The 12,882-nt window shown below is 41.6% G+C and overlaps 1 long non-coding RNA gene across 1 annotated transcript; it reads right to left on the bottom strand.

Moving 5' to 3' along the window:
- Positions 1-3,737: 3,737 nt before the first annotated feature.
- Positions 3,738-9,853, bottom strand: LOC141921736 (uncharacterized). The gene is made up of 3 exons (XR_012622760.1): positions 9,832-9,853; positions 8,786-8,957; positions 3,738-3,871 (listed from the first exon to the last, which is right to left on the bottom strand). It is a non-coding gene; the product is annotated as an uncharacterized LOC141921736 (long non-coding RNA).
- Positions 9,854-12,882: the final 3,029 nt, after the last annotated feature.

Genomic DNA, 12,882 nt, shown 5'->3' with positions numbered 1-12,882 from the left:
CCCTGAGAAACAGCTAGGCTTTGATGAAAAACAGGCCTTGGGAGAAAGATAAGAAACTGCTGAGTTGTGCCAAGGTGGCAGGGAGAAACAACGGACAGCTGCAACACTGAACTGTGGAAAAGTACTGGACTGTGAGAAGTTACCGCCACGTGAACAGCACATGAACAAGAAGTTGATTGGTCTGCACAGCGCGTGTTAGAGTGGTCTTATGCTGATAGGAGAAAAGGTTGATAGCTGTCTAATTGCTGATTTGCTAATTATGAAGTAAGAGCTTTGGCGAGAGCATAAGTATGTACTATTGTAATAATAAAGGGTTTTCCTTCTGCACTTCATGGAGAGTCCGTGCCTCAATTGCCACAGTGAAATATTTCAGAAATTTGGTTTGCTTTGCTCATGAAACAAATGTAAATTCATAATCTCCTGTGTAGTTCCTCTGCAGATCAGCATTACTTCACGTGCCCACTGGGTACACTGTGTCACTCTTATAGTACATGGGTAGATTAGGTTCCTAGGATGGGGTCATTTTCAATCTCATTTTGACCCAATTACATTTTGCAAAGTTAGATTAAATATTCTTAAAGAAAGAGAGGGCCAGAGACTGGAGATGAATCTATTACCCATTCATTACAGATCTAATGGAAATAAGGACTTTGGTTAAAAACCCTGTTCTGAGAATCAGCCACCTCAAGGTTCAAGTCACCTCTGTCTGAGCAGCTAATTGCTGCGACACAAGTACTGCTGACACATGACTACAATTCACATGATCTGGGGAGGAGCACAAGCTGGAGAGTAGTACTGCATTTGTGGGCCAAATGCAGCCTTGTTGCCCAGATGTTGAGTAGTCCTGCCCTAAGCACTCCTTCACAGTCTCATTTCCTAACACTGTAATTGTAAATCATCCGCCAAAGACTGATCAGCTTCAAAAGGCTAACTTCAATTTCTAGGTGTCCTTACAAAACCACCTACACAGCATCAACTCAAACTCAAAGCCAGGAATCTGCAAACTAAATGATGCTGCTGCAATGCTCAATAGGCAAAACTTCCCCAATAACAAGAAAAACATCAAATAAATGGTTTTAATTTAACCCTTTTTTACTGGAGACAAAAAGGAAAAATAACAACATAGCCCCTAGATATGCCTGAATAGTACATAATGCACAGGTCAACCACATCACTCCCAATATGAGGTTGCAAACAGGTCCATCATAATTCTCCTCCAAAAGCTATCAGGAATGGCTGAGATAAACAGCTGCTGCTCACAGTTCAATGTTCAGGCTCAAAAGGGATGAACTTGTGGGTGCATCTATGAGCAGCCTGTAAAGATGATCATTCTCTAGACTTGGCAAGCAGCTTACAAAAATAAAGCCATTTTGTGATAAAGACCACATCACTATTTTTATCCTTTATAGAACATGCAATTATAGAACATTAGAAATGGCCATGGGTGTCAGAAGTGTGTTTCCTAACTTTCTTTCCCAACTTAAAACTAGTTATGTGATACTGATCATGCCAGAATTTTCACCTCCAAAAGTGTGAGGTTTTCACACGTGTTCACCTAGGAAACTCTGCTTATATACCAAGTAAGTAGGAGTTAAGCTCAGGCTAAGGAATAATGTGATATTGAATGAGATCACAGCTCATTTACCAGTTTATAACCATTAACAAATTTTATGTTATCCATATCTGAATTTTTCATTTGAAAAAAAAGCACAAATCTTAGTATTTACATGCTTCATAGTGAAGTTATAAGGTCTAATCTATTAAACTGTAAAGTGTGATGAAATCCTCAGCTAGAAGATGTTAGGAACAAATAAGATTTATTTGAAAGTACAGAAAATGATCTGAACAAAAAACAGATTCGGGTAAATTAATAGGAGGAAAATATACTCTGTTTCACTCTATTAGGATGAATGGCATTTTGCCTGGAACATGAGTCATGGAGAACATTAAATTCTGAGTGTAAGACATGGCTAGGCAAGAAGGAAATGGGAATAGCAATCTAGAGGATAAATTGCAGGAAGAAATAAGCAGGAATACACTGAAGTGATAGCAATACTGCATGAAGAACTACTTTAAGACTAAAAGCTAAATTGTATCTTATCACTTTGAAAGCCATTCAAGTTAAAAGGCTCAAGGATTCTGCTGAGGGAATGACTGTTGTGGTTTAACCCCAGCCAGCAACTACCATCTCAAAGCCTGGCATACAGTGCATGAGAGCGCTGGACAAAGCATGCTCAGTCTGGGAGACCTGGCTCTGGAAAGAATTTTCAGTAGAGGTTAAATGAATCACGGTCTGAGCTCTCATGAGTCATTGCAAAACCTTCATTAACACTTGTAGACCCGAATAAACATTTACGATATTAACTGAAACTCCCAGATTTCCCAGAGAACAATGAAGGATTAGCAGAAACAACCACGTCCAAAACAAAGCTTTGAAGAAAGTGAAATGTGAGAAAAGCCAGAGGCTCAGAATTGAAACATTATTCATTGCTTCTATAAAGAATCCCTCAGAATTAGTGATGCCATTTCCATCTTCTCTGGTCACATGTACATTTTATTGGTACTTAGACATTTTGGCAAAATGGCAGTAGCAATGCTGGCATCTATCCCCACACAAAAGCAGTATCTCAGCTTGTGGTGGCAGCATTTTCCATTTGCTCTTTTTTTGTGGACTAGGGTCACTCAGACCTCATCTGCACTGGAACCATATGGTATTACTGTAATCATCACCAGTAACTCTGTTCAAAAGTAAGGACACCAGAAACACAAAAGCATGTCAGGACTGAAATGGGGAAAGCTGTGGGCACATCTGAGTGACAGCAGGACAAAGCAGACAAACTGCCAGTGCATTACTACATTGTATCTGTACTACTTGCCAAATGCAGTCCTATGCAGTGTCATTAACAGAATCCAGACTTAATAAATGTCATTTTTGTAGAGTATTCACAGACCCTGATTTGACACATCTATTACTGACATTACATAAGTCCTGCTTTGAGTCATTTTTGATTGAATGTGCTGATACAGACTGCAGCCAGAGCTTAGATATTACTTCCATAGGACTTTTGGAAAAATATTTCTTGCAGCAATAACCTGGTCAAAAGATGCATCTAGTATTTTTTACACATTATATAGCCTAAAAATATGTTTGATAATTTAAGTTTGATTTGCTGCTATATTTAAATCTACTCATGTTTTCAGCAACAAAGCGATTCCCCCACACACTTCGATGCACTCTGCCTATATTTTTTGTATTGCTGTGCACATGCCTTCTGAATTTTGGCTTGGCAATGTATGAAGCTTATTATCTAGGACCTCTCTCAAGGCTATCAGTTTTATTTAGATTCCATTCAGATTTTAAATTTATGGCTAGGCTTTGATTTATCTGGCTTGATTCAATGCCCAGTGAAGTCATTGGAAAGTTCCTATTGACCTAAAAGGAAGTGGATTGAGGCACTTTCATGCACCTGGTTTGATTTGACATTAAAGTTCTTTTCTTTCATTAGTTTCCCCATATTTAAAGTGGGTTATGAAATGTCACAAAGTACTGAACTGTTTTCTGAACACAGAAGTGTGAAAAAAAAGCACCGCTTATGGGGGTCAGCCCCAGCTCTCACTGAAACCAGCAGAAGCTGTTTCATTTACTGTGGTGGAAAATGAGCTAGAGCTGAACATCAGAACTACATTTATTCCAAGATTTATTCCAGAAAGTGAAAAGCTAATGGAAAAAACAGACGGTTTTGCCCTTTCTGGGTCTTTATTGAGTTGGAGAGAAGCTAGGATCCCAGTGCTGTTCACAATTGCATGAATTTGATGAAATGCAATCCGTTGATTTAAGTTTCCAGAGTTCTGTGAAACTCTCAGCTTTCATCTTAAAAAAGAAAAGGAACAAAAGGCAAAAAATAAGTTAACTACTTTTAAGATACAGAGAAAGGTGGAAAACCATAAATCCTAAAAGCTCAAAAATAAGAAGGCCAAGTCCCTCCTCCCAAAGTGATTTGTGGTAAAATGCTATGATTTTTAAATCAGCTTCATAGTTTGAAGGTATGATTCACTTTGAAATGCTTAGTATTGTTAATCTCTATGCCTCACTGTGCTGGATACTTATTCTCTGTGCCATGACATTTCCCAAAGACTCTCAACAGAGTCCCATCATGCCAGGGGCTGTCCAGAAGGTCAAAATTTTAAAAAAGGGAAAAGTCATGTAGCATGTCAGCAAAATTAATTTTACCATGAGCTACTATGCAAATGGATTTAAAAATGCTGTTTAAACGACAACATTATAGTCTACCTCAATTCTTGTATAAAATCAAACTGGAAGAGATGTTAGAAGACCTGCAAAAATATCTAAGAATGCATCAGGTTATTTTCTTCTACAGGGAAACCTGTGTCATACACAGAATAGAATATAGCTTTGGCAAACATTTATATATGCAAATGCTTATGCATGTATGAAGAGCTATTTGAAATTCCAAGGCTCTGTTACTGGTACAAAAATGATTACTGACAGCCCCATCTAATTCTGTATATGATCTGCTGCTCATCTGCTGTACTCAAATTTCTTCAACACAGAAACTGTTGCAAGAGCAAGTACATAATATACTGATCATAAAATGTCTTAGTACTTTATTAGCTCTGCATACCTAGTTATCTTATGCTACTTTGCTTTTCATGAGAAAACTGCTTGCTGTTTTCACAGGAATGAATTTGTGGTATCACCTGTGAATCCCCAATGCATTCTGATCCATAAGGGGCATGCAGACTGTCCCACCAAATCAGGGACCACAGATGAAATTTCAAGGAACTTCTTGTGTGTTATTTACTATTCTTTATCTGTCTGATTAACACCTAAGTCTACAAGTCATAATACAATATTTTAGGTTCATCTTTGCTGGAAAACCTTGATACAACACTAGTAGAAAAAGGAACTTTTCTTTATGGCACCTAGTCTGTTTTGTGGTATAGGGATTTTCATTAATATTCTCAGGTCTGAAGTTCAGAAGAGGTAACAGTCAACATATTAGAAATCCACTCCTACAGCCCACTGCCAGCTGATTTCACTGTCTGACAGCTGATACATGCACAAAATACGGCAGTACTATCTAAATATCCATTCATGACTTTTATTTTCATTTTCTGTACATCTCTCCCTATCATCTACAGTCTAAAAGACATCCGGTTTTATTTCTCAAGTCAGGCAGGGAATAAGAAGGGGCCGTGAGCTAAATTCACAGAAGGCATCGAAGTTCAGTTTGAATGTTCCACTGAAACCCTGAGATCCTCATTTCAGTCTGCAGTGGGTGTCTGAGTTTCAACCACTGGCCGTTCACAAAGCCATCTCCTGACCCAGTTCCAGGGGAGCACTCACACTGTGTGTTTCCAGCCTGCAGAAGCCATGCCAGGGGAAGATGTGTAAGATGCACATCTAAGATGGGATGGTTGAATCACAGTCTGGAAGTAGATATTTCTCTCCACTAATGGTAAGGAGAACACAAGGTGATTAGCTCAGACCAGACACCAAACTTCCAGGTGATGTGTGATGAATCACTGTATTGGGTTTGTGTGGCAAGGTTTAGGTAGCAGGAGGGCTACAGGGTTGGCTTCTGTGAGAAGCTGCTAGAAGCTTCCCCTATGTCTGATGGAGCCAATGCCAGCCGGCTCCAAGACAGACCCGCCACTGGCCAAGGCCGAGCCCTTCAGCGATGATGATAGTGCCTCTGGGACAACGTATTTAAGAAGGGTGAAAAAAACTGCTGTGCAACAAGCAGCTGGAAGAGAGAAGTGAGAACATGTGAGAGACAGAACTCTGCAGAAGGAGGGGGAGGAGGTGCTCCAGGTGCCGAAGCAGAGATTCCCCTGCAGCCCATGGAGGTTAACGGGGAGCAGATCTCCACCTGCAGCCCAGGGAGGACCTCACACCGGAGCAGGTGGATGCCTGAAGGAGTCTGCGACCCCATGGGAAGCCCACGCTGGAACAGGTTCCTGGCAGGACTTGTGACCTCGTGGGGGACCCACGCTGGAGCAGTCTGTTCCCGAAGGACTACACCCCGTGGGAGGGACTCACGCTGGAGCAGTTCATGAAGAACTGCAGCCTGTGGGAAGGACTCATGTTGGAGAAGTTTGTGGAGGACTGTCTCCTGTGGGAGGGACCCCACGCTGGAGCAGGGGAAGAGTGTGAGGAGAAAGGAGTGGCAGAGACATGTGTTGAACCCCCATTCCTCGTTCCTCTGCGCTGCTCAGGGAGAGGAAGTAGAGAATCTGGGAGTAAAGATGAGCCCAGGAAGAAGGGAGGGGTAGGGGGAAGGTGTTTTAAGATTTGGTTTCATTTCTCATTACCCTACTCTGATTTAATTGGCAATAAAATAATTTAATTTCCCCAAGTTGAGTCAGTTTTGCCCATGACAGTAACTGGTGAGTGATCTTGTCCTTATCTTGACTCATTTGTATTTTCTCTCCCTTGTCCAGCTGAGAAGGGGGAGTGATAGAGCAGCTTGGTTGGCACCTGGTGTCCAGCCAGGGTCAACCTACCACAATCACCACAAAGGAAAAGTGAAAAAGGCAGTAGTGCAGCAGTCTAGCGAATGTGTAGGGAGACTAGGTTAGATAGTTCATGTTTATACCCCTGTTGACATCGAGATTTTGACATTTAGGTGTTGACATCTAGATTTACTCAGATGCATCCCACCTTTCTAAACAGGCAAAACTTCCCCTCCAATTGACTGGCCAGTCTGCAACTCTGAGCACAGGCTCTGGTCTTAGCTGTGTTTCTGCCTGGAGGTGGGGATTTCCCCCTCAGAGCAGCTTCCACCTCTTCAATGAGGTTTCTCCATGTTCAGCCTCTAGGCTTCACATGCCTGTCAGAGCGGCAGCGTTTGTGCCAACAGTTTTTTGTGTAGGCCCAGGACTTTACACAGTCTCTGCAAGTATCCAATGAATCTACTCTTTGTGTGACTTTTGCAACTCCCTTTCATTTCTGAGTTTGGAAACACCCACGCCTCTACTTAACTCTCTGTCCTAAGCCTGCACTAAAATTACTTACCTCGTAATAGGTAAGCAAGCAAACTTTTCTAAAACAAACCAGTATCTGGTAATCTGGTTTCATAAAGCCAAAATCCCCAGGTTAGCAAGCCTGGTAGGCCATGCTTACTTTAACAGCTTGACATGAGTTCTTGACGGATTGCTCTTCTCCTTGTGGGCTAGTAGGTTCTCACCACCTGTCTTTCCAACTGCTCTGCTCTAAGCACTTTCTTACATTCTTATTCAGAAGGTGAAGCCCAGCTGGAGGTGGCAACCAGGCTCTTTTAAAATACAGTACAGGGAGCTTCAATGTGCTGATCTGATGAAAGTAAAGGAGGCATCCCTACCCAAGTACCCTTCACCCCATGTGAGTGCAGTAAGCAGGAAGCTGTTTGAGTGTTGGGAAGGGGTCCTCCTGTAAGACTAAGGGCACTCATGGTTGGTTGGTTAGAGTTTGGGGTTTGCTTTTTATGGAGAGCTGTGAAAGCTGGCGGAAGTTCCACACTGTGGGACACTATTCTTGTTTTGTAAGTTTTATGAGAAAATTTTCTGTACCCAGCTTTAATCTTATGTGGGTGGATCAAAGGTTGTAGGGAAACTTTGGGAGAATTAGAACAATTTTGTTTTCCATAGCATGCCAACCAATTAAAACTAAACCTTTGCAAAAACATTATTAATGGTATTACGTTAGTTAAATCATAATAAAGCATCACATGCCAAAAAAAATCCAGACTTATACAGATTAAAGTATTATAATATAGGGAAGATCTGTATCTGTATGCATCCATACCAGAAAACATAAACAAATAAACATAAATACATATCTTACTTAGATATCCTAGATATATTTGCCTTATCTTTTCCAGTGTATTACTTGTCATGACATTAGCTTTTGTGATCTGCAGCATTAATTCTTGATTACACTCTTGACAATTATGCAGACAGATGTACTATATGGGGCATCATTGTTTCAGACACTGCACAAACACAATGGTGACATACCCTGCCTCAAAGAGTTTTCTGTCTGAAAGATGTACTAGAACAGAATTATTGAAATGTAAGACTGCAGAGCCAGAAAGGACTTCAGGAAATAATATAGTCCAACTCCATGAATTAAGCCAGCTAAAGTGTGTTTAGACCAACCAAAAAGGTATTTGTCCATTTTCTTGAAAAACTGCAATGAAGGCAATTATACAGCATCCCTATACAACCTGGTTTAGCACTTTATATAATCAAATGATGAAAATAAATCAGCCTAACTTGCAGCAAGGAAGATATATATTTAATATATGAAATATGTTACTGTTGTAAGGATGAAGAACAGCTAAGCACTACATTTTTATAACATCCATTCATGCACTGGAAAATTGTTAAAATCTCTACCTGTAACCTTCTCTTTCTTAAGTGAACAAACTAATTCCTTAAGCTTTGCTTTAAGTTGTGTTTTCTAAAATCTGCCATCAAGACAAAGTTTTCCAACTGAGTCTTTAAAATGATCAAGTAGAGCAGAATAATTACTTCCCTTGTTTAAAATATGACAGCCCTGCCCATTCATCCCAGAATGAAACTATTTAGTTGACTCATCTGTAGCTTGTAAAATACTTTTGTTCCTATACACTTTTCTGCTGTACTGCATAGTGTGGTTATTTTCTATATATGCAGCTACAATTTCTCCCTTCCTTGCTAGGCTAGTTACCCTTTTAAAGAAGAAAATTAGACTTGTTTGTCTAAGGACAGACTGTGGGGTGGACACTTATCAGTGCCTTACCTCAGCTCTCACATATTCATTCTTTGGTGTTTTATGCCAAAACTCTCCAAGGCATGAAGTTAGGCTGATGAATCTACAATCTCTGACTTCTCTTTGGAGCCAAATGCATACCATTTCTATTTTCCAGACCTCGTAGATATCTATGAGATGATTGCCAATTTTCAGCTAATTGCTTGAGTAAAAGTAAAATCAATAATGTCATACTTCAGGTGAATCGCAAAATCAGAGAGCAATTGCAAATTATCTACTGTTCGATCTGGAACAGCCACTGCTATACATAAAGATGGTGTCTCAAATTAATAGATATGAACAGATTTTACCTTGTTCTGATTTGGCCAGTACAGAGCGTCAGAGGTTCCCTCTGCATAGCAAGCAGGGCAAGCCTGCCTTGTGATTCCTGCTGTGTGCACAGCTCATGCTGGTACTGGGAGCCCCACACTAGTTCTGTTAGTTTTACAATTTTCTTTGTAATGAACATTTTCCGAGCACAGTACAATTGATTTCATAATAGCATGGGTTAAAGTGCAAATGTGTCTGTCATTAGGGAAAGCCTGGATGGTTGGAGTGGCAAGATACATGAATCAAGACTCAGGAAAATAGGCTGTTTAGCAGCACTCAAAGGCAGCTTCAGTTGGATGCGGGATGCAGGGAGCGGGGGGGCTGGGCCAGGACTGGACCAGGGAAACATGGGGTCTGTGGGTGCCAGGCAGAGTGCAGCTGAGCTGAGGGGCAGGCAGCTGTGCACTGAGCCATGCTGTGCTGGGCCACAGTGGCCCAGCTCATCCCACACTGGACCGTGCCATGCCACGCTGTGCTGTGCCATGCCATGCCATGCCATGCAGGACACACCATACCCAGCCGTGACAGGTCGTGCCATAACAACTTGTGCTGGCCTATACTGGGCTGACAGATGCCAGAATCTCATTAGCAAGCTAGGGGATGACTGGGGGAGGCAGGGATGCCCCGGGAATTGCAAACTGTGCTTCAAGCATGGCACTTTCTCAGCTGCAGGCAAGCCGGTCTGGCTGGCACCACACTGCTCTTACCTCCACTGCTTTTTGCTCTCCCACTGGTGATTGAGTATTCTTCCCCCAGATTTCCCTCTTACTAATTCCTCTATCCTAGACAGTATTGGAAGAAAGTGTTATCTGTAATGGGAAATTAGTTGTTGAGATTGTTTGAGCATTTTCCTGGTTCAAACTGCTGCAAATAAATAGAGCCATGTTTCAGTCAGTAAGGTCTGAACCTTCTGATGGAAAGTTTTGAGACAATTGTGTAGATACAGCCTTTCCCCCAAAAAGATAAATTTCAATACCTGTCAACTAGGAGAAAGTTGTGCTAATAGGATTCATTTCTACCTGCTCCCTCACTAGTCAAGTTGTTGTAAACAGAGGTCCTTTTCCCTGTCAGAAGGCCCAAACCTAAGGATGTCCTGTTCTAGCAGGGCTGTGGAGGAGGACTCTCAGAGCCTCCTCTTGTGTTGGTTTTAATGTCAGTTGCAAAAAGGAGTGAGCCATCTGGGGCTGCTGGTGCCACCATCTTGGGGACACTCTAGGGCTCAGCAGGACATTCAGACCAATTATATCCCATCTTGCGATGGGGCAGGAGGGCCCCTGGGCAGTAACTGTCATTTCCCAACTTGGAACCTCTCCAGGATCTTCTCTCCCCATTGTCTCCTGCAGTACATGAAATATGCCCTACAGGTCTGGGCTAGTAAGGTTTTAGCATATGTCTCCCAACACCAGGAGAACCAGTCTTTCCTGATACAAACGATGCAGCCAGGGGCTGGCTGGTTTCCTTTTTTCTGAACAGGACTGTATTCCTACTTCTTGAGAAATAATTTTTACTTAATGAGATATCCTCTTACTATAATGGCCTATTTTACCTCATGGGTCTGCCATGTCAGATGCGTAAAGAATATTTTTAATGGAAAAAAATTGGGTTTTTTAAAAAAAGGTCCTGCTTCCAAAACTGCCTGGGGTTTTTATTTCCTTTTCTCCATTTTTAATAACATGGATGATAAATAATATGAACTTTACTCCCACAGATTATATTTGTGTGCTTTAAAATATTCATTTTCCTTTGGAAATCCATTGCATGCATTAGTTCTACCATTGCTATTGTTATTTTTAAAATTCTGGGTATTCACACAGCGGTAGGTCAGAAAGTCCTCCTATTATTTCTTTTGTTGAAAGTATGTCAGGGATAATCCTTTTAGTAGGGGTCTTTTATGAGTCAGTATTTAAAGACCAACTAAAACAGCTATCTTCATGCAAAGAGAAAAATCAGCAAGTGGTTAACAAACGTATTTGTCATTAATGAAAATATGAACAAACACCAACATACACAATTTCGTGTATCCTCCATTCTGAGAATCCATTCCAGAGCCATCTTTTAAGATGCTTCCCTTTCAATTATGTATGATAATTTGATACTAAAACCAAAGGCCAGATCTTGAAAGTGTTTACATGTATGCATTATCTGTGTTCACATGGAATTTGCCTGAGCTAGCATGATTAAACCGATGCTGGTGCCAAAGTGTTCACTGAATCAGGTCATCCATCAGGTAAGAAAGTACTCACAGACAGTGCTCTTGAGACCAAAAAAAAATCTAGGAGTAGTATAAAAAAATGAAGATTTACTATGTGATGAGAAGAGAGATTTGCAGAGCTCATCCTTTGTACTTAGTCTGACTGGGCTTTGCCTTTCTTTTGCTATGGTCATCTGGCATTTACCTCTGCTTTTCCCCTGGCAAGCTGCTCAGTTCTGTTGTCGATTTAAGGCTATGATAATACTGTAACACTGTTAATAATTGGTAAAGGCATTCTTTAGGCAGTACTGCAGCGATGACTTAAGGGAAGGATTTGAATGAAGAAAATGGGAGATAAGCTGAAGGGAAGATGTATGTACGACAGAAAGGTAGATGGAAAATGTGAAAACTGCTTTACCCAGAAAATCTCCTTCAATAGATTGCTGCTTATTCTACTCAGTTTTTCTAATATTGGAAAATCTCCTTCCTCTCAAATAAATGCTCATTCTTTTTTATCACTTTCTGAGCTGCAGCCTTTTATTTGTGGAACTGAAAATAATGATCTATCCAGTGCTTTTGCTGTGACTCTCATTTCATTCAGGGATCTTCTGTGTGTCAACTTGATTTTGCTCTCATTGTAATTCATATGTTTGGGAAGAGGTTCCTCTACTGTGCATGGCAGACCTATTTTCTCATTCCCTCACCTCAGCACACTCACTACTTGTAAACTTGGGATTTTTCAGAGTTTATTTGATTTTTATTCTGTTATAACAAATCCATGTCATTTCACAGAATCACAGAATGAATCATCTAGGTTGGAAAAGACCTTGAAGATCATCCAGTCCAACCATTAACCTAACACTGACTGTTCTCAGCTACACCGTATCCCTAAGCGCTATGTCGACCCACCTCCAGGGATGGGGACTCCACCATCTCCCTGGGCAGCCCATTCCAATGCCTAACTACCCGTTCTGTAAAGAAATACTTCCTAATATCCAGTCTAAACCTTCTCTGGCACAACTTGAGGCCATTCCCTCTTGTCCTGTCACCTGTTACTTGGTTAAAGAGACTCATCCCCAGTTCTCTGCTTTCAGGTAGTTGTAGAGGGCGATGAGGTCTCCCCTCAGCGTCCTCTTCTCCAGACTAAACAACCCCAGTTCCCTCAGCTGCTCCTCATAAGACCTGTGCTCCAGACCCTTCACCAGCTTCGTTGCCCTTCTTTGGACACTCTCGAGTAATTCAGTGTCCAGTGAGGGGCCCAAAACTGAACACAGTAATCGAGGTGTGGCCTCACCAGTGCCGAGTACAGGGGTAAGATCACTTCCCTGTCCCTGCTGGCCACGCTATTTCTGACACAAGCCAGGATGCCATTGGCCTTCTTGGCCACCTGGGCACTCTGCTGGCTCATGTTCAGCTGGCTGTCAATCAACACCCCCAGGTCCCTCTCTGACTGGCAGCTCTCCAGCCACTCCTCCCCAAGCCTGTAGCGCTGCTGGGGGTTGTTGTGTCTGAAGTGCAGAACCCGGCATTTGGCCTTATTGAAACTCCTACAGTTGGCCTTAGCCCA

The sequence above is a fragment of the Strix aluco genome, chromosome 3 (assembly GCF_031877795.1).
Source record: "Strix aluco isolate bStrAlu1 chromosome 3, bStrAlu1.hap1, whole genome shotgun sequence".
NCBI classification, from domain to species: Eukaryota; Metazoa; Chordata; class Aves; order Strigiformes; family Strigidae; genus Strix; species Strix aluco.
This window is presented reverse-complemented; position numbering and strand designations above follow the sequence as displayed.